Source organism: Vipera berus, assembly GCF_964194415.1.
Source record: "Vipera berus genome assembly, chromosome: 6".
In the NCBI taxonomy this organism is placed as follows: domain Eukaryota; kingdom Metazoa; phylum Chordata; class Lepidosauria; order Squamata; family Viperidae; genus Vipera; species Vipera berus.
The window spans coordinates 25185055-25207687 of record NC_138208.1 but is presented as its reverse complement, the minus strand read 5'-3'; positions in this window follow the sequence as shown (position 1 = coordinate 25207687).

The window sequence follows — 22633 nt, the reverse complement described above, 5'->3', positions numbered from 1 at the left end:
CAACAGGGTTCAGCATAACATTCTTTATTGATGAAGCACAGACTTGGAAAACAAAGGGGCAACTGTCCCTCTTATATTCACACAAAATTATAGATTTGCCATACAAAAAGTGTCTCATTCTGAGCTTGGAGAAACATTGCACATTACCACAGACATTAAAATGTACTCAGCTTGTCCTACTCCTAAACATATAGATGTTGCTTTATATTCAATATTTTGCACACAATCTTTTATTTTTGTGTAAATCCTCCCACACAAAACTAGCCAAGGACATAGTAAACAGTTTTTAATTTAAAATTGGGTTTCAATAAGCAGAAACTAGATACATGACATAATTTCCCCATGTCATGTGATTGTTACTATAATTATCTCTTATTTCCTTGATATTTTTAGCATAAAGGATCTAGTTTGATTGTCCTTATTACTGTTTAATGATTATTACTAGTAATCCCAGTGTAACAACAGAGATTTGTCAGAAAAATGGAATCAAATCTACAAAGATATTCTCAGAGGTACCCATTTCTTTTGCTCTTCTATTTGCTTTTGGACTAGAAACTAATGTTTATGCTCGACATTTATCTGATAAGAGAAAAATATTAGCCATGTTCACTAAAGCTTGTATTTATCCAAAATAAGCTCTTAGGTTTTTTCCCACTAAGATAAAATCATCAAGTCTTCCATTTAAAACTGTAATGGTGTTGAAGCTGTATTAGAAACACTTTTGAGGATTCCTCCTCAGCTAACCAAATTTTAAGAAAGCAACAATAAGCTTTTGATCCACTTGGTTATTCAGAGAATGTAATAATATTCTAAGTATAACAGAGAAATACAAATTTAATACTGAATTCCATCACAAGAGGTTATTTATTTAAGAAACAGTCTTTGCTGAAAATAATCTTTGTGAGAGCTAAAACCTCTGGAAAGATATGGAAGAGGGAAAATGAAATCAACATACAACTGACACAACTTATGTATTTGGATCAGAGGTTGAGATGTAAGTATGTAATGGTGACATTTGCCTAAGGTCATTGAGAATTTCCATTTTGGCTTCATTACTATATATTGTAGATGTGCTTCTGTGTTATTTTGTTCTTCCTTCCAGTGTCTTGAAATTATATTGTGCTACACTCATTTAATCAAAGTTCTAGCTTAATATTTAATTTTGATAACAAATTACCCCATGAGCTTAGCTTTATAAAGGTCAGTAAAATGTTAATAAGTATTAAATTCAATTTTTTATCACATATTTTAAAAAACCAGGAAAAAATCCATATCAATATAACTTAGTTCAGAGAGTAAATTTCCTATAAGCTCTGCTGCCTGGTGCTATACCTTCTGCTTTTGAGACATATTATTCTTTTCATTCATTTTCCAAATAACCATATAAATCCATTTCTTCCTCTATTTTAACTGAGACATTTATTTCAACTTATAAATCCAGAAAGGTTATTTTTCTTCAGTTCTATTTTATTTATTACTTCCTTCTTTTAATTACAGTCAATAATCTATTTCTGGGAACTAAAATTGGACAAAAACATATTTAAAACCATTAACTTGAGCATTCTTTAAAAATGCTAGTGGTGTCTTCAGTAAAAATTAAACTATGAAGCTATTATATTAAATGAAAACATATATTCATTATGACAACTGAAACCAATGATAATATGAAAGTCTTTCCACAACTGAGGGTGATAGGATACATCCCTCACAGCAATATAATTTTATTATGTGTAAGGTCCTGCCTCAGCTACAGTAGTACTCCCAAGAAAGCAGAACTCTTGAAACAGGCATTCTTTCAAACAGGAACTTTTATTGAGAGTCAATGAAAGCAGAAAGGCAAATCAAGATCTGAGGAATTCCCGCATAAACCATTACATGAAAGATTCCCTTCACAAAGCCCTCCCAGTGCCCAACTGTCCAATGCACCTTCAGCCAATCCGCAGATGTGAAGTTGTTATGGGAACTGGAATGATAAGGGATGGTTCCCAGATGCTATGTCTTCCTTTTACAATGGCTTGGAAATAAGACAGATGGCTCCTGGGACATTCCTCCCCCTCTTCACACCCAAGTGATACATCAAAGGTAGAGAGAACAAAGTAAAGGAAATACTCCGTGATTCCCCCATCCAACAGAATGAAACCTCCTCCCTCCCGACAGAATGGCACAGTCCCGAAAATATGACTTTGAACGGGTCCTGACATGATGTACAGCTTCTACAGAGATTCTGTCATTTCATTGGTGCTTCAAGATAGATCAACAATTTCTCTCCAATTTCTGGATTCAGCTAAATTTGATTTTCCCAATCATAGAGACAGTTTGGTATAATTACTGGGAAAATGCAGCCCTAAACTAGAATTAGTCTCTGCAGCTGCACATATGATAGTTGCTTTTTTGCAGAGAAAGAAAACTTGATGTCTTGCGAGTTATATTGGGTTGAATATTCTAATAGCATCCATAAGAATAGCTAACAGGATGGCATTCATTCTCCACTTCTTAATGGAATGAATTATTTTTGTTGATTTACTCTACATCAGTGGCGTCAAACTGCTGGCCTGCGGGTCGGATGTATCATCCAGAAGCTGCGCCCACCCCATTGCCAGCAATGGCAAAACCATCCCAATACATTGTGCGACATCACATGACATTGTGAATTTGACATGCCTGCTCTATATGGATTTAATTTTATAAATAATGATATGAAAAGCTTTCAAATCCATCAGATTCCTATGTAGACTGCAGATAACCTATATGGCTTTAAGTCCAAGGCATAAAGGGCAGAAGAGAAATTTATCCTCAATTTGCTCTTTTGCAGTCACATATATATACTGAGTTAAAAGGATAGATACATTTTTCTGATGCAATGTGATCAGTTTTGCAACTCTTACATAAAAAGTGCACAAAATAATGTGCATTAAACACAAAAATGCTGGGAAACAGTTTGTAAAAATTGTTGCAAAAAGCTATAGAGAAAATGCAAAAGAGATACTTTATGTGAAATGGAGATGTAAGTTAACTGCTGAAACAAGGTAGAAGGAATTTAAGGTTCAAAAAATGAGAACAGGGCAAAACTGATCTTTGCAGGTTTGCTATTCCTACTAAGTGTAACATAAATATTACAGTACAATAAAGATAATTTCCAAATGAAAGGTATTTTTAACTTTCACCGAATGATCAGGGTTTGGCATTGTTGGAAGCAAAAGTGCTATCATCACTTTCATGCCCAGTATGGCACATAATATTCTGTGAAATATTTGCCTTTCCATACAATTTTCTATGACAAACCTTGTAACAGGAGCAGTATCATGTTTTCATGTCAGTCTTTTCCGTCCACAATTATTCACTTTGCGGTATGTCATAGTTTAAGATTAATCAAAACAATATTGTATGGATTTATAGAGACTTAAGACTATTTCTGCAATAGAATAAGATTATGAAACTCTTGTCTGTAGCCAGTAAGAATTAATACAAAATTTTAGTTTTCAAATCAAATAAGTCATTTATTGGTATCACTTCATAAAGTTATTTCCTTATATAGAAAAGCTTATAATTTGTCAAGATGACATGGTAAAATGGCAAAAATGTTGGTGTCAATGAAATTGTTGTTTCAGTTCAAAGATTTGGTTGTTTTCAATTTCCATCTGACAGACTGGACACTATTAGAACCATATACTAAAATGAAAGAAGTTGTAACATTTGGTACATACGATCAGAAATCTTTAAAAGGGCTCTAGGATTGTCTCAATAACAAGGAAAACTGACACAAAAGATGGAGGGAGGGAGGGAGAGAGGGAGGGAGGGAGGGAGGGAGGGAAAGAGGCAGAGAGGAAGGAAGGAAGGAAGGAAGGAAGGAAGGAAGGAAGGAAGGAAGGAAGGAAGGAAGGAAGGAAGGAAGGAAGGAAGGGAAAGAAAGAAAGAAAGAAAGAAAGAAAGAAAGAAAGAAAGAAAGAAAGAAAGAAAGAAAGAAAGAAAGAAAGAAAGAAAGAAAGGAAGGAAGGAAGGAAGGAAGGAAGGAAGGAAGGAAGGAAGAAAGAAAGAAAGAAAGAAAGAAAGAAAGAAAGAAAGAAAGAAAGAAAGAAAGAAAGAAAGAAAGAAAGATTTGGATCCCCCAATCTCCTACACCATATTAAAAATATTTATGGGGATTCTTTTCCTTTTCCTTCTTCTCTCTCTGTTATCCATACAAACATGCATTTATATCCCATCCATTTACACAGACCTCCAACTTGTAACACACATATAAAACCCATTAAATAATGATCACAACATTGCACAATTATATTATAATTATGCAATTATATTATATTAGAGATGGTTGCAATGGCTCAGCTGCAGTTAAAGATGCTGAGCTTGTCAGCTGGAAAACTGACAGCCCAGGTTCGAGACCCAAGCACCATACAAGTTGCCCCTACTCCTGTCAACCTAGCAGTTTGAAAATGCAAGTAGATGAATAGGTATCACTTTGGTGGGAAGGCAACAGCATTCCATGCACCTCAGCTTATAATTATGTTGACCACTAAAATATCTTTGGATAATGCTGGCTCCCTGGGCTAAGAAACGGAGATGAGCACCACCTTCTAGAGTCGGATACGACTGGAAAGGGGAAATGTTTACCATTATCTTGTATATTATACTATAGTATAAATCATAATCACAACAAAACTAAAGACACATATACATACACAGTGAAAGAGAGAGAGAATAAAGAGAATAAAGCACAAACTGATTTTTTCTCCAGAATGAAGATTATGTGCTCCGGTTTCTGAGTGTCTAGTAGGTCTATTTTTATGTATTTGTAACTGTGATAAAAGCGGGCTAGCTCTGATCTCTCCCAGCAGTCAACAGCAAATGACTGAGTTGTTAGTTAACATGCACACCAGAAGCATGAAAGAGACTTTTCTGTTGAAGGCCTGGCTGAGACTACTTTTAGAAACAAAAACAAAAAATAGGCATCCTCCTTGGTTTCAGAGTACAATTGTGTAGGTTCCTCCTCTTTATATTGCAGTTGGCCAGATCGTTTGGGGGATTTTATTTTTGTTGTTCTGTATGTAGGCTTAAACTGAAGAAAGGAGAGAAAAGCACTAGGCCCCTCAGGTATGAATTAAATCATATCCCTGTTGAATATACAGTAGAGGTGACAAATAGATTTAAAGAATTAGATCTGATAGACAGAGTGCCTGAAAAACTATGGACAGAGGTTCTCAACATTGTACCACAGGTAGCAACCAAAACCATCCCAAAGAAAAAGAAATGCAAGAAAGCAAAATGGCTGTCTGAGGAAGCTTTGCAAATTGCTGAGGAAAGGAGGGAAGTGAAAGGCAAGGGAGAAAAAGAAAGATACGCCCAATTGAATGCAGAATTCCAGAGAATAGCTAGAAGAAATAAGAATGCCTTCTTAAATGAACAGTGCAAAGAAATAGAAGAAAACAATAGAATAGGGAGGACCAGAGATCTTTTCAAGAAAATTGGAGAGATGAAGGGAACGTTTCATGCAAAAATGGGCATGATAAAGGACCAAAATGGCAGAGACCTAACAGAGGCAAAAGAGATTAAGAAGAGGTGGCAAAATTACACAGAAGAACTATACAAGAATGAGCTTAATGTCCCTGATAATCACAGTGAGGTGGTCACTGACCTCGAGCCAGACATCCTAGAATGTGACGTGAAGTGGGCCTTAGAAAAACTGAGCAACAACAAAGCTAGTGGAGGTGACAGTATTCCCGCTGAGCTATTCGAAATCTTAAAAGACCATGCAGTAAAAGTGCTACATTCAATTTGCCAGTAAATTTGGAAAACTCAACAGTGGCCACAGGATTGGAAAAGATCAGTTTACATTCCAATTCCAAAGAAAGGCAGTGCCAAAGAATGTTCAAACTATTGCACCATTGCACTCATTTCTCATGCTAGTAAAGTTATGCTTAAAATTCTGCAAGCTAGACTCCAGCAATATGTGGATCGAGAACTACCAGAAGTACAGGCAGGATTTCGAAGAGGCAGAGGAACTAGAGATCAAATTGCCAACATACACTGGATCATGGAGAAAGCTAGAGAGTTCCAGAAAAACATCTACTTCTGCTTCATTGACTATGCTAAAGCCTTTGATTGTGTGGATCATAACAAACCTTGGCAAGTTCTTAAAGAGATGGGCGTACCAGACCGTCTTATCTGTCTGTTGAGAAACCTATATGTGGGCCAAGAAGCAACAGTAAGAACTGGACACGGAACCACTGATTGGTTCAAAATTGGGAAAGGAGTCCGGCAAGGCTGTATACTGTTGCCCTGCTTATTTAACTTATATGCAGAGCACATCATAAGAAAGGCAGGGCTAGATGAATCAAAAGTTGGATTTAAGATTGCTGGAAGAAATATCAACAACCTAAGATATGCAGATGATACCACTCTAATGGCAGAAAGTGAAGAAGAACTAAAGAGCCTCTTGTTGCGGTTGAAGAAGGAGAGTGCAAAACTTGGGTTGAAACTTAACATTAAGAAAACCAAGATCATGGCATCTGGCCCTCTCAATTCCTGGCAAATAGATGGGGAAGAAATGGAGGTAGTGACAGATTTTATTTTCTTGGGCTCCAAGATCACTGCAGATGGGGACTGTAGCCAAGAAATTAAAATATGCTTGCTCCTCGGGAGGAAAGACATGGCAAATCTAGACAGCACACTAAAAAGCAGAGACATCACCCTGTCAACAAAAGTGTGTATAGTCAAGCCTATGATCTTCCCAGTTGCAATGTACAGCAGTGAAAGTTGGACCATAAAAAAGGCTGAGCGCCAAAGAATTGAGGCCTTTGAACTGTGGTGCTGGAGAAGACTCCTGTGAGTCCCTTGGAATGCAAGGCGATCAAACCGGTCAGTCCTAGAGGAGATCAACCCTGACTGCTCTTTAGAAGGCCAGATCCTGAAGCTAAAACTCAAATACTTTGGCCACCTAATGAGAAGGAAGGACTCACTGGAGAAGAGCCTAATGCTGGGAAAGGTTGGGGGCAATAGAAGAAGGGGACGACAGAGAATGAGGTGGCTGGATGGAGTCACTGAAGAAGTAGGCGTGAGCTTAAATGGACTCCAGAAGATGGTAGAGGACAGGAAGGCCTGGAGGAACATTGTCCATAGGGTCGCAATGGGTCAGACATGACTTCGCAGCTAACAACAACAACATGGAGTGAGCTAACTACATACAGAGCACCTCTGGAATGACAAGCAAAGCCACAGGGCATAGGAAGAAAAAAGAGGCAAAAAGAGATTTGTGTACAACAGAAGCCCACAGAGAATTGGAAACGTGTTCAAGTAAGCAGATTGGCTGCCCATAAAGCAGATATATGGAGCTACTGGGGCATCACCACCATCACTATCCCAAATAATGGACCTCCTCTAAGAGCTGAATGTTTACAGGCTGTGTATCATTGAAAAGCATTTAGAAGGGAAACAGGATGACAACACTACATTGTTTTCACACCCTATTCATTTATTTGTTTTATGTGATTTTATATTGTTTAGATCATTAGGATTTTAAGCAATCAGACAGAAGCAGCATGGCTAGAAAATGGTTGAAATTGGATGCTGAATAAAACCATCTAGGTTTGTCCATAGGTATGATGGTGAGAAATTTTGTAACTCTCAGTGCCTGAAATGCCTGAAATGGTATAGGGTTTCCTGCCTGAGCAGGGGGTTGGACTAGATGACCTCCAAGGTCCCTTCCAACTTTATATTATATTATTATATTATTAAAATGCAAAGTGATAAATCTAAGCTCTATAAGATCTTTTTTCAAGCAGAGTTATACAGACATTTATGCACCTGAGTACATTCTTTCAGTAATTGAGATATATCTTTTCTTCTAGACCAGTGGTTCTCAACCTGTAGTTTGCATACACCTGGGAGGGCTGTGATGTCATCACAGAAGGCCCGCAAAGGCTTGAAGAAATATTATGATTTAAATCTTCAATTAAGCCTTGGTGGTCCTTGGCCATGGTCCATGGCCACAAAAGGTATTTAAAGGAGATCCATGGTGAAGAAACAGTTGAAAACCACTGCTCTACAACACTAATATTTATTTATTTTTATTTTCAGTTATTTATTAAATAACAAATTGGCTCTAGGCAACTTACAGGTTATAAAACAAATAAAAAGATAATTAAAGTTTTATTTAAAAAAAGATTAATATGGGTTTGAGTATATGTGTGTGTGTGTGTGTGTGCTTGTGTATGTATGTGTGTGTGTGTATGAGAGAGAGAGGGAGAGGGAGAATGTTTCCCAGTGTAGTGTTACCTGATTAGGAGGCTTATAGTACATTAGTTCAGGAAACTGCCACACGGAATATTAATATGACTTATCCTAACTCAAATATTGCTGGGCCTTCTTCAGAGCATGCTTCAATACCTTCCAGTCTGCAATAATGAAAAGTAGACACAGTCAGACATGGAAAATATCTTTTCACAAGGAAGATGCCTCTACTGAAATTGAAACTTTAGAACTTGTCTTTGTAAGATTTTTCAAGGATTATGATCCTAACTAATTCAACCATTAGTGGATAGACTGCCTGGCTGTTCAGTCTATGGTAAAGTGATATCTTGGTACTCAACTGCTTTGAAACTTATTGAATTTAGTACTCAATGCATTTTGTTTTGAAAATTTTGTCCTGCTACTCATTGTTTGTTTGGTACTCAATGCACAAGCTAGAACTCATCAGTGTCGACTGCTTTGTGACTCACTAGATTATTGCTCATGGGAAAATTTTGTTCAGTACTCATCATTTTTGGTACATATCAGATCTCCTGGAACTAATTAAAGATGAATAACCATGTACCCTTATGTTTAGATTTTTTACTAAAGGATATGCACCCTGAAATCCTCTACACCATAGTTAAATTTTGAGCTCAACTCATAAGGTTCACAAAGTTCCCACCCATAACAGAAGTAGGTGATTTAATTAATAAAATCTTATTGTCTTTTTAAATTGTATCTGGCTGTTTTAACTTTTATGATCTGGTATTTGACTGAAATAACTGTTTGTATTCTATCCATTCCCATATTGAAAAGTTGCAAAAGAGTTATCAAAGTGTTCTTGGGAAATCAGCAACAAAAAGCAAAATAATTTCTTCTCTCTTGCTATTTTTTCTTATTATTTTCCTGTGTATACCATTAAATTCAGTGAAGAAATTTAATTTGGGAGTTTTTAAAACTTAAAACTGCGACAGCCAGCTTATCACACAGTAGTGGATATTAAGTGAGTAGAAATTGAAGATTCCCCCCCCATGATAGCAAAGCACACAGTTTCATGGCAATTCGAATATAGTAATGGGCATCTATAGCTGTAAACCAGATAGGTTGTGCTCTTAAAACTGGAGGTATTTTTTTTAACGGTGAGAGCAGGTCACTTTCACAGCTGTTCAGTCACACTTGACTACATCTTTTTAATATATCATCATCTCTCATCCTGCACTTTAATGTTTATAAGCTAAGTTAGAACAATATATTCTGAACAAATGAAAGTTAGCTAAGAGAAGAGATTATCCGTTCTTCCAGAAACTGTTTTCAGTTTTGGCTGCTAAAGTTGAAGGATCTTTCAACAAAGTCTAAAAAGACCTTCAGCATATAGTCTTCTGATATTTGGAAAGATATTTCATCTCAACGTTTATTCATTAGACTAAAATTAAGTAGAAATCTATTTATTATATTATTTTTATTATTCTACCTGATTAAAAACTCAATCTCCTTTCTTTTGAGCTTGGTATATGAACATGACCTTAAGAATATTTCTGCTTCTTAATGTAGGAAGAAAATGGATTGTTTTAGCAAAAAAAAAAGAACTCTCCAATAAATTAAAAAGGACAAGTGTAAAAAGTGGAAAGAGGGGCATATAACTAAGGCAGGATATCAATAGCTCAAACCTGCAAAGATGAAGTGAGGAAAGCTAAGGGTCAAAATGAATGACAAAAGTCAAAAATAACAACAAAAAAGCTTATTTCAACAAGTAAAAAACAAGAAAAAAGTCAAGGAAATGATTGGTCCATTAGTGGGAGAAACTGGCAAGAAGGTAATAAACAACAGGAAGAAAACAGAACTACTTAACTTGGGTTTTTTTTGCATCTGTCTTTACCCTGGTGATGTGAGATATTGGAAGACTGCTATCATGTCCCCCCTCGTCCTTCTCTTCATTAAACTAGACATACACAATTCCAGCAGCCGTTCCTTATATGTTCTAGCCTCCAGTCCAACCTAATCAAAAACAGTACCGTAAAAAACAGATTAGAAAAACAAATTAAAATAGGGGCTGCCACAAAGAGGAGGGACTCAAGCTATTCTCCAAAGCGCCCAAAGGCAGGACAAGAAGCAATGGATGGAAACTAATCAAGGAGAGAAGCAACCTAGAACTAAAGAGAAACTTCCTGACAGTTAGAACAATTAACCAGTGGAATAATCTGCCTCCAGAAGCTGTGGATGCTCCAACACTGCAAGTTTTTAAGAAAAGACTGGATAGCCATTTGTCTGAAATAGTATAGGGTTTCCTGCCTGAGCAGGGGGTTGGACTAGATGACCTCCAAGGTCCCTTCCAACTTTACTATTATGATTATGATTAAATAAGATATAAAAATGTGGCTTAGACAGCATCACCACCAGATGGATTAATAACTGACTGACCAACTGCACTCAGCATGTGGTCCTCAATGGAACTGCATCTACATGGAGGGAAGTATGCAGTGGGGTACCCCAAGGCTCTTTTTAGGCATTATCTAACAATATGAAATTCAATGGTGAAAAAAGTAAGGTTCTACATTTAAGAAAGAAAAATCAAATGCACAGGTACAGTACAGGTGATATCTCACTCAATAGTAATAACTGTGAGCAGGATGCTAGACTCCTAGACGACAATCACTTAAATATGAGCCAGAAGTGTGCTGCAGCTGCTAAAAAAGCTAACACAGTTGTAGGCTGCATAAACAGAGGGATAGAATCAAGATCACATGATGTATTAATACTTTATAATGCCTTGGTAAGGCCACATTTGGAATACTGCATCCAGTTTTGGTCACCATGATGTAAAAAAGATGTTGAGACTCTAGAAAGAATGCAGAGAACAGCAACAAAGATGATCAGGGGACTGGAGGCTAAAACATATAAAGAATGGTTGCTGGAATTGGGTATGTCTAGTTTAATGAAGAGAAGGACGAGGGGGGACATGATAGCAGTGTTCCAGTGGTTGCCACAAAGATGAGGGAGTCAAGCTATTCTTCAAAGCACCTGAGGACAAGAAGAAATGGATGGAAACTAATCAAAGAGAGAAGCAATCTAGTACTACAAAGGAATTTTCTGACAGTTAGAAAAATTAATCAGTGGAACAACTTGCCTCCAGAAGTTGTGAATGCTCCAACACTGGAAGTTTTAAAGAAGAGATTGGACAACCATTTGTCTGAAATGGTATAGGGTTTCCTACCTAAGCAGGGTGTTGGACTAGAAGACCTCCAAGGTCCCTTCCAACTCTGTTATTCTATTCTATCTGTGAAACTAAAATTACATTTTCAAACTATATTAACACAACTTTAAAAAAGCTGAGTACCAAAAGAAATAGTGTTAACAAGGTTTTCATCTTCCATAATTAATATTTGCTTTGTGAAATGCACAAATAATCAAAACATATTTAAACAATATTTTTACATCTCCTATAGAAAGAGTTTTAATTGTTACATAGCCTGGATACTATTTTTAAAGTTCTGAAAGAATCTAGAAATAGAAAAATCTATCTTCAGACTTATAATTCAGACACAAGACACAAGGAGAAAGGGAAGGGGAAGGGAAGGGAAAGGATTATTTATTATATCAATATGGACTTCAGGAATTCTTTCCTTTATTTTTCCTATTAATTTGTTTTCTATATATTTGATTTTCATTCTGAACTGTTTTAACTTAGTTTTATTTCAATATACTATAAATCAGACATGTCAAACTCGTGATGTCATGTGACATCACGCAACGTATTGGAACTGTTTTGCCATTGCCGGCAATGGGGTGGGCGCAGCTTCCACATGACGTATCTGGCCCACGGGCCGGCAGTTTGACACCCCTGCTATAAATCATCTGGAAAATGGGAAGTATTTTATTTATTTATTTACCATCTTCATTATTCTTACAAATAACTCAAGGTGGTAAACATTTCAAACACATCTTCCTTCTACTATTTTCATCACCACCCCTGTGAGGTGGGTTGGGCTGAGAGAGAGTAACTGGCCCAAAGACACCCAGTTAGCTTTTATGGCTAAGGCAGAACTTGAACCCACGGTCTAGTGCCTTAACCATTAGACCAAAACATTACAATATAATAAATTATCACTGACAGGCATTATACCATTTTAACACATTAATTAGTCTAATATGCTTAATAGCTACCCAAGGATATTCTTTATTACATGTAGACAGGGAAAAAAATCCCTTCAGATTTTGAGCCAGACCACTTTCATGGATAACACAGGAGAGGTTATATGCAGCTATTAACATTATTCTGTAGGCATCTGCTGAAAATCAGAACAGAGTTTCTGATTGGACAAGTTATGTTTCACTTTAACAGAAAATATTCTGGCAAATATTTTATCCTGTGATCCACAGTTATTTAGAGGATAAGATTTGACTTTTCATGAAAACTTAGTATAATATAGATCACTGCCAAGACAATGCTGAAAAAGAAAATCCAGATTTATCTACATACATGATAAGTTTCATTCTGGGGGAAAATGTGCCTACTGAAAATAAGCATAATTTCTGACAGATGAAGTTATAATTTTAATATAACTGATACCTTAGAGAAAATGGAAAAAATATGGTTAAAAGTTTCCACCATCTTGTTTTTTGTTTTTGTTTTTTGAAGCTGGAGTCTGAGATGGTGCTGCCTTGGGAGGGGAGGCGATAGACAGCCAAGCCTCTTGTTGTTTTTCAGGCCTCCTGTGGCGATATTCTGCCGTTTCCAGCCTCGGAGAGGCTGGGAGAAGCGGAGGGGGCATCCTCAGAGGCGAGGTGTGGTGCAACCACCTCACTGGAAAAAGGAAAGCACCCCAAGAATCTGGAGGCTTGAAAGAGGGCCGCGGTTTGGCAGCCCCGAAGCAAATGACTCGGCAGTTTGAGAAGAAGCAGGGAAGCAAGAAAGAGTAGAAGTGAGTTTAAAGACCTTCTGAGCGAGCGCGCCGGCGGGGTGCTAATCAGAAGTGAACAGAGCGGCAGCCAGTTATCGGGGGTGGTTTTGGCAACAATTATTTTTTTCTTTTTTTTTACCCCTTTTGTCTTTTGCTGCCGTGGATCCGAATGCTGATTAGAGGCTTAAATGGACTTGTTTACAAATATGACATGATTGGTGGAAGCTTCTTCTCCCCTGAAAAAGCTAGTGTACTGGTTTGCGGACTTATAGAAATCCTGCTTTAAACTGACGGATATTGATGTGACTCTTTCTTTTTTTTTTGTACCTAAAGAGCGGAAGTGAAATTAATTTACAGAACGGGTTTAGATAAGTTCCAGCAGAAGACTTATTAGAAGCAAGTACAGGGTTATTGGTAGTTTAGGTGTTGGCCCTGACAAGTTTGTGATAAAGTATCTGGGAAGGAGTTAACCTGTGGTGTACAGTAGTGTGGAGAAACCTCCTGGGACAAACTGAAATGTCTTTAACGATGGCATCAACTAAAACCTTAAAGAAGGCCCCCGCCCCGACAGCAGCGGCCTCTCCGGTTATGATGCCACCAGGGGTTAGGAAGTCGATGGAGAGCCTATCAGCAACAGAAAAATCTGCTACAATTCAAGGGATTTATACGATGCTACAAAATATGCAGGACATAATGGAGAGGAATTTTGACAGCCTGAGGGCTGAGTTGGGGGACATGAGAGAGGAGATGAAGGAAATTAAAGGAAAATTGGGTGTAGTCCAGGTGACTCTGGATACGCATGAAGAGTGAATAAAAACAGTAGAAAAGGACTCTGAGAATATGGAGAAGTGGATGGAGAAATGAGAGCACAGGTGCATGCGAGCATCCAAGAAGCTGGAAGATGATATGGTGTACCTGGAGATGGAGAAAGCGGCCTTTTTTTTTTGCACTTCCAAAATGTGATGGAAGACAGAGAAGAACACTTGGAAGAAGTGGTAGGAGAAATGATCGCAGACCTGGTGGGGAAAGAGAAAAAAGAGGTTCGGTGCGATATTGATGAGGCCTTTCGAGTTTATACCAATTATGCCAGGCGATACAGCCTCCCTAGGGAAGTGCACATTAGGTTTACCAAAAAGGCGCATAGAGATGAAGTGCTTTATAGAGCTAGAGACCAACCAATTCAGTATAAAGGCCATCCGGTTACAATTCTTAAGCAACTCCAAGAAGGGTCCGAGAGCATCGTCAACGCTATCAATTTGTTACTTTGCAATTGAGGAAAACAGGTGTGGCATATAAATGGCTGCTTCCAGAGGGGCTCCTGGTGATGTGGGAAGACCGAAAGATAAAGATTGAGAGTCTACGTGATGCACAAGATTTCTATAAAAAAATTTGTGGGATTAGCGATCAGGAGAGTGATGGAGAAGTGGAGAGTAGAAGTCAGAGGGAGGAGAGGAATCCGGGGGGAGTGGAGGGGGGAGGGGGGCGGAGAGGGAAAGGGAGAAGAATATAAGAGGGTAACTAGACAGACTCCAAATCTAAGGCCCCACTTAAGTAAGGATGTGTCAAGGGATGAATTTTTTGATGCTCAGTGTTAATGGTCTCAATGCTCCTGTTAAGAGAAAAAATATCTTAACTAGATTAAGGAAATGTGGAGCCGATGTATTATGCCTTCAGGAAACTCATATTAAGAAATGCCAAACTAATCTGTTGAGTTATCATAAACTAGGGAAATTATTTGTAGCGTCTGCTGAGGAGAAAAAGAAAGGTGTGGCAATGTATGTTAAGGAGTACTTGTGTCCTAAAGAATTATGGGTGGACCTGGTGGAGAGAAGCCTGATGTTGGAGATAGAAATGGTGGGAAGCAAAGTGTTACTGGTAGGCATATATGCACCTAATAATAATCAGGGAGACTTTTTCCAGAAAATATATCGTAAAATATTAGACCTGGAGTATGAGCAGATGTGTCTCTTGGGGGACTTTAATGTGGTGGTAGATAGGGGTAAGGATTACAAAACAGGGAGGGTTGATTTGAAGAAGAAAAAAGGAAAAGATAGGAGGGTCTTGCCCAAAGTATTTAGGGATATATGTGAAGAATTTGGCCTTAGGGATATATGGCATGAGATTAACCCGGCCTCTCAACGTTATACCTACTATTCCCCCAGGCATAACTCATGGTCTAGGTTGGATATGGTATGGTTGTTGGATGGGCTGATATCTTATGCAAAAAATGCCATGATTTTGATGAACGAATGGGCGGATCACAACCTGGTGGCTATAACTTTGATAAGGGGGAGTAGAGTGAGGAGTAGATGGATGATGAGTCTGGAGACTCTAAAGGATACGGTTTTTGTACAAAAAATTAAACAAGAGATGAGCCTGGTATTTTTTAGAAAATAGGATGGCAGGGATGCCCCTACGAATAGTTTGGGATACGGCTAAAGCTTATCTGAGAGGCTTGATAATAAAACAGATGGCAGTTAAACGTAGGAAGGAGGAGGAAAGTAGGAGGGAAATTGCTGAGCAACTTACTAAGGCAGAGAAGGCTCTCCAGGTAAACCCACAGAAAGTGTATGGGAAGGAGCAGGTGGATTTTTGGAGGCATAAAGTTAACCTTGTGGATCAAGAGAAAATAGCACGTCAAATTAGGGTGGCGAGGCAGAACTATTTTGAATATGCCAATAAGCCAGGGAGATGACTTAGCTATAGAATAAGGAAAGAGAAGGAAAGTAGAAGAATTGATCAGTTAGAGGATAAGAGGGGGAAACTGATAGGGGATAAAGAAGGGAAAGAAATGATAGCGATTGAGTTTTTTACAGAATTATATCAAAAAGAAAAGGTTCCTGAGGAGAGGATTAAACAATACCTGACGGAGTCAGACCTTCCTAAGTTACTTCCTAATGAGAAAGAGGCCTTAGATCAGGAGATAACAATAGCAGAAATTGAAAAAGCAGTAAGATAACAGAAATGTCAAAAAAAAAAACGGCCACTGACGGAATTCCTGCAGAATTGTATAAGGTATTAGCGGAAGCACTGGGAAAACATATGAAAGATCTATTTAATGAAATTTTGGATAAGGCTATAGTCCCGCAAACCTGGTTGGAGGAAAATATTAGTTTGATCCCTAAGGATGACTCCCCTTCAAAGCATATTAAAAATTATAGGCCAATATCCCTTCTTAATTCAGATTACAAAATATTTGCGACAATAATTGCTGATAGATTAAAAATTTACTTAAACCAATTCATACATACAGACCAGAATGGGTTCCTTCCCACTAGACAAATAAAGGATAATGTCAGAATTATATTAAATGTTCTGGAGTATTATGAAAGCCGACCAGATAAACAATTAGCTTTAATATTTATTGATGCTCTAAAAGCATTTGATAGGGTTAATTGGGATTTCCTAATGTGTCAGTTGGAACATACGGAGTTTGGGGCTAAATTCTGTAATATGATTAAAGCAATCTATACTAAGCAGGAAGTGAGATTGTTGATAAATGGGAATTTAACTGACAAATTTGATATCTGTAAGGGCACTAGGCAGGGTTGTCCACTCTCCCCACTTTTATTTATTTTAACCTTAGAACCCCTATTGAGAATAATAAGGAAAGATGAGGAGATTACCAGGCTTCATATAAGAGACCAAATTTATAAACTGCAGGCGTTTGCAGATGATAGGTTTTTGTTTTGGAAAACCCTCTGGAATCCAGCATGGAATTACTAAAAAGGATTGAGGAATTTGGAAATGTGGTCGGTCTACAAGTAAATAAAGATAAGACAAATGTATTAATGAAAAATCTTTCGAATAGAAGTAAACAGATGTTAGAGGACATTACAGGGTTTAAAATCGTGAAGAAGGTGAAATATTTAGGAATTTGGTTGATGGGAAGATGTTCATGTATTAGAGAGGATAATTATTCTAAATTACTGATACAAACAAAAATGGACTTGGGAAAATGGGGTAGGATACAGTTGTCATTATTAGGAAGGGTAGCCACAGTGAAATCTTATATTTTGCCAAAATGGAATTTTCTTTTCCAGACAGCACCGGTTAAACTTTCGATGAAATTTTTAAAAGAGTTAAAGGGGGTAGTTTCTAGATTCATATGGCAGGGGAAACGGCCTGATGCAAGAAATTAAGGAAAGAGGGGGCCTTGGCCTGCCAAATTGGGAACTTTACTATCAGGCTGCCCTTTTAGTTTGGGGCAAGGAATGGATAAATTTAAGGAATAATCGATTGTTGAGTTTGGAAGGATTCGATTTGTTGCAGGGATGGCATGCTGCTCTTTGGCGGGAAGGTACTCCTCCAAGCAAACAGTTTACTCGTCATTACATAAGGGATATACTGATTCGGAATTGGGATAAGATAAGGGCCAAGTACTATGTGTAAATTCCATGTTGATTATCAACCTTGGAAGCCTTGACCCATCCGACCCTACTCAAGAAGGGAAGAAGACCAACTTACGAAGAACCTTTAGATAGCGGGGGAGAACTCAAAACGCGACAAGATCTGGCTCAGCAAGGGTTTCAACTGGAGTGGTGGGCCTACCTGCAGATCCAGTCAAGGTATAAGAAGGATAAGGAAGGAAGGGGTATTTATCTGAATCTGCAGGAATTAGTTAAGATTCTGCTGGGTCCGGAGAAAGGGATGATATCTAAGTGCTATAAATTGTTGCTAACTAGGGTAGTAGGGGAGGAGGTGGTAAAAGATGTGATGATTGCCTGGGGGAAGAATTTTGGTTATGCACTTCCACTTGAGAAATGGGAAGAGATTTGGTGGATTAATATGAGGCTGGTGGTTTCCACGTCATATAAGGAGAACATATACAAAATTCTTTATAGATGGCATCTCCCTCTGGCTAGACTTTCCAAAATGTTCCCCGGATTGTCGGCCGATTGTTGGAAGTGTGGTAAAGGGATTGGCACGTATTATCACTTATGGTGGACATGTCTGGAAGTGGTTAGATATTGGATGAGGATTCAAAAATGGATAGAGGAAATTACAGGGTGTTTAGTTGATCTTAAACCAGAGATGTATCTGCTTGGCTTCAGACCTGGAAATATTAAGAGGGGAATATGTTATTTAGTTTTACATATCTTAACGGCGGCGAGGATGGGGTGCTCAATTTTGGAAGGCAAATCATACCCCGCCGGATGAAGCTATAATTAGGAGAATACTTGATTGTGCAGAAGGAGACACATTGACAAAGACGTTGAAGGGTAAAGAAGAGACACCAGCATTTCTATCATGGAATAAATGGTATATTTGGATGGATAAAAGATTAAAGAAATGAGGGTGGCTTGGAGGTTGATCAAAAATGAAGTGATATAGTTTTTGTTAATGAATAAGCTTTGGACCTGGATAGTTATAAGAGATTTAATGAGTGGAATATAATTGTTAGTTTAGAAGTAGATATAATTTGAAATTTTTGAAATGGTTTTCAATTTTTTGATTTCTTTATTTTCTGTATATTATAAAAGTTTTTTTGTCTCTGTTGGTGTAAGGTGTGTTTTTAACACGAAATGTAAATAAAGATTTATTTTTTTAAAAAAAAGTTTCCACCATCTTCTTAATGAGAGATGTGGACATAGCTTATTAATTCAAGAAACTAATGTGAACTAGTTTAAATTCTAAGATTATGGAGCCACAATAAATTAGTTTGTTATCTAATAATCCAGTTAGGACTGGAGCAAGAATAATGGTAAAGCAATCAGAGTGAGAGAATTTTTAGAGGTATCCAAAATGAATTAATAGGGTCCTACATTAAACCACATTATATTGCTATTGTTTCAGCATGCCTAAAAATGCAGCGAATATTTTGTTATTTTATAGCTTTCAAATATAAAAGACGAAGCTGCAATATTGATGCTTAAATAATGATACTGTGTAGTGACTAAAGCAGGCTCTTATCTAAACATGTTTTACTTCTGGATAAGTTGTCAAGAAAGATGAAAGAATTTTGCAGAGATTACCATCCAGGGAGAAGGAGAAAATAATGATAGTACATCTAATGCTATTGCCAAAAAAATTATAATTTGCTCCACAGAGTGATTAAAATGCGTAACAATGTGTATAATGAGATAGTAGATTTTAAAATATTTCTTCTCAAAATCCCAAAGATTAAGCAAAACCCACTTCATAAATCTAAGAAGAGCACTATTAAATTGCATATAATTTTAAGCTTTCACAAACATTCTTTAAGCATTTGCCCATTAATGGACCCAAGATATTTGTACACACTTTTTTAAATTTCCAGCCTTCTTTTTTTTAGGGAAGATGGTTGAAAAAGTGGTTTGGCTTACACTCCAACAGGAAGAAGCTGGTTATCTGGACTCTTTTCAGTTGTTATGTTTAGCTTTGGTTTGGATTTGAGATAACAGAGATAACATTTCTCATGCTTGTCAATGCCCTCTGGAGGATTCAGAATTGGGTAGTGTAGGGGTGTCAAACTGGAGGCCTGTGGGCCAGATGCATCATGTGCAGGCCACACCCACCTGGCTCCACAAAGGCAAAAAACTTCACAAAACGTCATGATGCATGACATGACACAATTGAGTTTGACACCTGTGAGGTAGTGGATTTGTCAGAACTGCCCTACTTAGATTCTTAGGAAAGAAAGACCCTCAACTCCATTTGGTTGAAGTGATAGGTACTTTTACTAAAGGCAAGTGGTTGCAGTGCAAGTAAGGCTAGATCTGAATATTCCCATGCAAAAGATTACAATTTTCCCCTTTTCCCGGCCTCCCCCTTGACCAGTTCAACACTGTCCAGTAGCATCCTGGTTGGATGTTCTGGGAACAGCTTTGAAGCAGGGCACTTGTCAAAATAGTTGCACATTCTGTTCCCAGGCCAGGTGTCCTTAGTGACTGGTTGATTCCAATTTGACACCTCTGGTTTCTGTCAGCTTGTCTCCCTCCCCCTGTCATTTGCCATCTTGTCTCCAGCTCAAACTTCCCCAAATTCCTAACCTCCCCAGTTTTGATTGATGGCAGGATGCCAACAAAGTGAAACAAAGCAACTGAAGATGGCAGACCTGACAGGAGTCTTTTGATCTTTCAGCAGCTTTCAGTACCATTGATCATGGTGTCCTGGGCCAATTCCATGGATTAGGAGTTGGAGGCACCATGTTACATTGGTTCTTTTTCTCCAGGGTCAGTTTCAGTTGGTATTGATAGGGATGAGAAGTCAACCTAAGACTCCTGCTTATGGCATGCCTTAGGGCTCCAACCTCTATTTGCTCCTATTTATATGGGGTGATCTGGTGGCACAGAGTGCAGCACCATCACTCTGCTGATAATACTCCACCTTGGGTTGACAAAGCAATGCCATCAAGACCCTTTCTCAGTGCTGTGAAGATCTAGATGTGCAGAAACAGCTTCATTTCAATACTAATAAGACTGAACAGCTATGAGTTTTAAGACCACCTAGCTCTGGGATTTTTAATGTCCAAATTTCCATGGAGCTACATTTCTCCAATCAGAATAAGTGCCCAATTTGTAGGTCCTACTGGAGTGGCAGCCATGGTCAGAGTGTTTGCACAGGGTTATTTTGTGCACCAATTGTATCCATTCCTGGGATCACAGTGATTTGTGCCTTAGCTGCCTGCCATTAGGACCACTGTAACATGTGGTACAGGGGCTGATCTTAAAGAACACTTGGAAGGTGCATTTGGTCCAGAACATAGCAGCATAGACATTTTTTCTCATTTCCCATTACAGCCATACTATACTTGTGCTCTGCACGCTACATTGTTCCCATTAGGCTACTTGGTGTAATACAAGATGTTAGTTATTGCCTATAAAGTCCAACATGATACAGTACAGAGGCAACATATTAGCAGGATCCTCTCTCTCCCATTGTCTCTAATCAGCCCAGCAGATCTGGCTTGTTTTGAGTCCTTTATATTTAACAGTATAATCTATTGGACCCCAGAGATGTGCAATGCCTGCCCTATGGAGCAACATCCAGGGAGATTCAGACAGTTGCAGCCTTGTTAGCTTTACTAAAACACTGAAGATGATCTCCGCAGCATTGGAGTCAGGAGGTCAGAGGAGCACTGGGGATATTGATGAGCTTTTTACTTTTGTGAGTAGAGTTATGGTTTATCTATGGGCCTAAGTAGTAATAGTAAATGTTGTACATGGTATTTTTATTGTTTATATGGCACCCATGGTCATTTTTACAAGATGGATGCCTTATAAATAAATAATATTAAAGGAAGGAAGGAAGGAAGGAAGGAAGGAAGGAAGGAAGGAAGGAAGGAAGGAAGGAAGGAAGGAAGGAAGGAAGGAAGGAAGGAAGGAAGGAAGGAAGGAAGAAGAGCAGCAGTTAAAGTAAAAAAATGCCAAAGTTTAACTTCCGGTTTGAAATGTTTCTGATAAAAAATGAAGACAAAATATTAAACAAGTGGGAGAGATAAATAATTAATTTTATGTGATCAAACAAATGATGAAGATTAAGTTTAAGGTTTTAAAATACCTGGGAGAATGCAGTGAATTGACAGTAGCAAATTTCAAACTGCATTATAAATAATCATAATGATTATTATTATCAATAACTTGGATTATTGACTGTATTAGTTCACCTAATATAAACTGAAATGCACAACCTGTAAGAGATCATTCGATTATTATCAAATAATAAAAAAGAATTTGTCCAAATTTATTGCCCCTTGCTTCAATATTGAATATTTATTTAAAATAGGTGAAATTAAAAAAACAACAACCTACTAGATAATTATACATATAGACTGCAATTGTTAACAAAACAAAGATAACATCTTTTGTATTTTTTTAAATCCAAAGTGGCCAGAGTTCTCTTATTAATTTCAGTATCTCCAAATACAGAAAAATAAGCAGCATTGTTCAAAAGTAATAAAAAAGAGGTTACTTAGAAACATGACCTCATTTGAAAAAGATAAAAAATGACATAATATCTGTTGATTTATTTACAGGTTGTTAATGACACATGCTGAGAAACTGAACAAGTTAAAAACTCTATGATTTAACAGATACAAATTTAAACACTTCATAATGCCTATAACAATGGGAATATCAATGAAAGACAAATACAAAATATACTAAAAAAAGCTGATAGAAAATATTTTATGATTGGTATATCTAGAACTCATTTTCTAAACATAGTTACAAGAGTTATAATCAAGTCACATTATTCTAATATTTAGATACTTTATGGTTTACATTGGAAATCACATATAATTTCCTCTAATGACAAATTAAGGAAATTAAGGAAATATTTGGGAATATGCAACCATGTAAAAAGTACAGGTGAAACTCAGAAAATTAGAATATCGTGCAAAAGTTCATTTATTTCAGTAATGCAACTTAAAAGGGAAAACTAATATATGAGATAGACTCATTACATGCAAAGCAAGATAGTTAGCCGTGATTTGTCATAATTGTGATGATTATGGCTTACAGCTCATGAAAACCCCAAATCCACAATCTCAGAAAATTAGAATATTGTGAAAAGGTGCAATATTCATG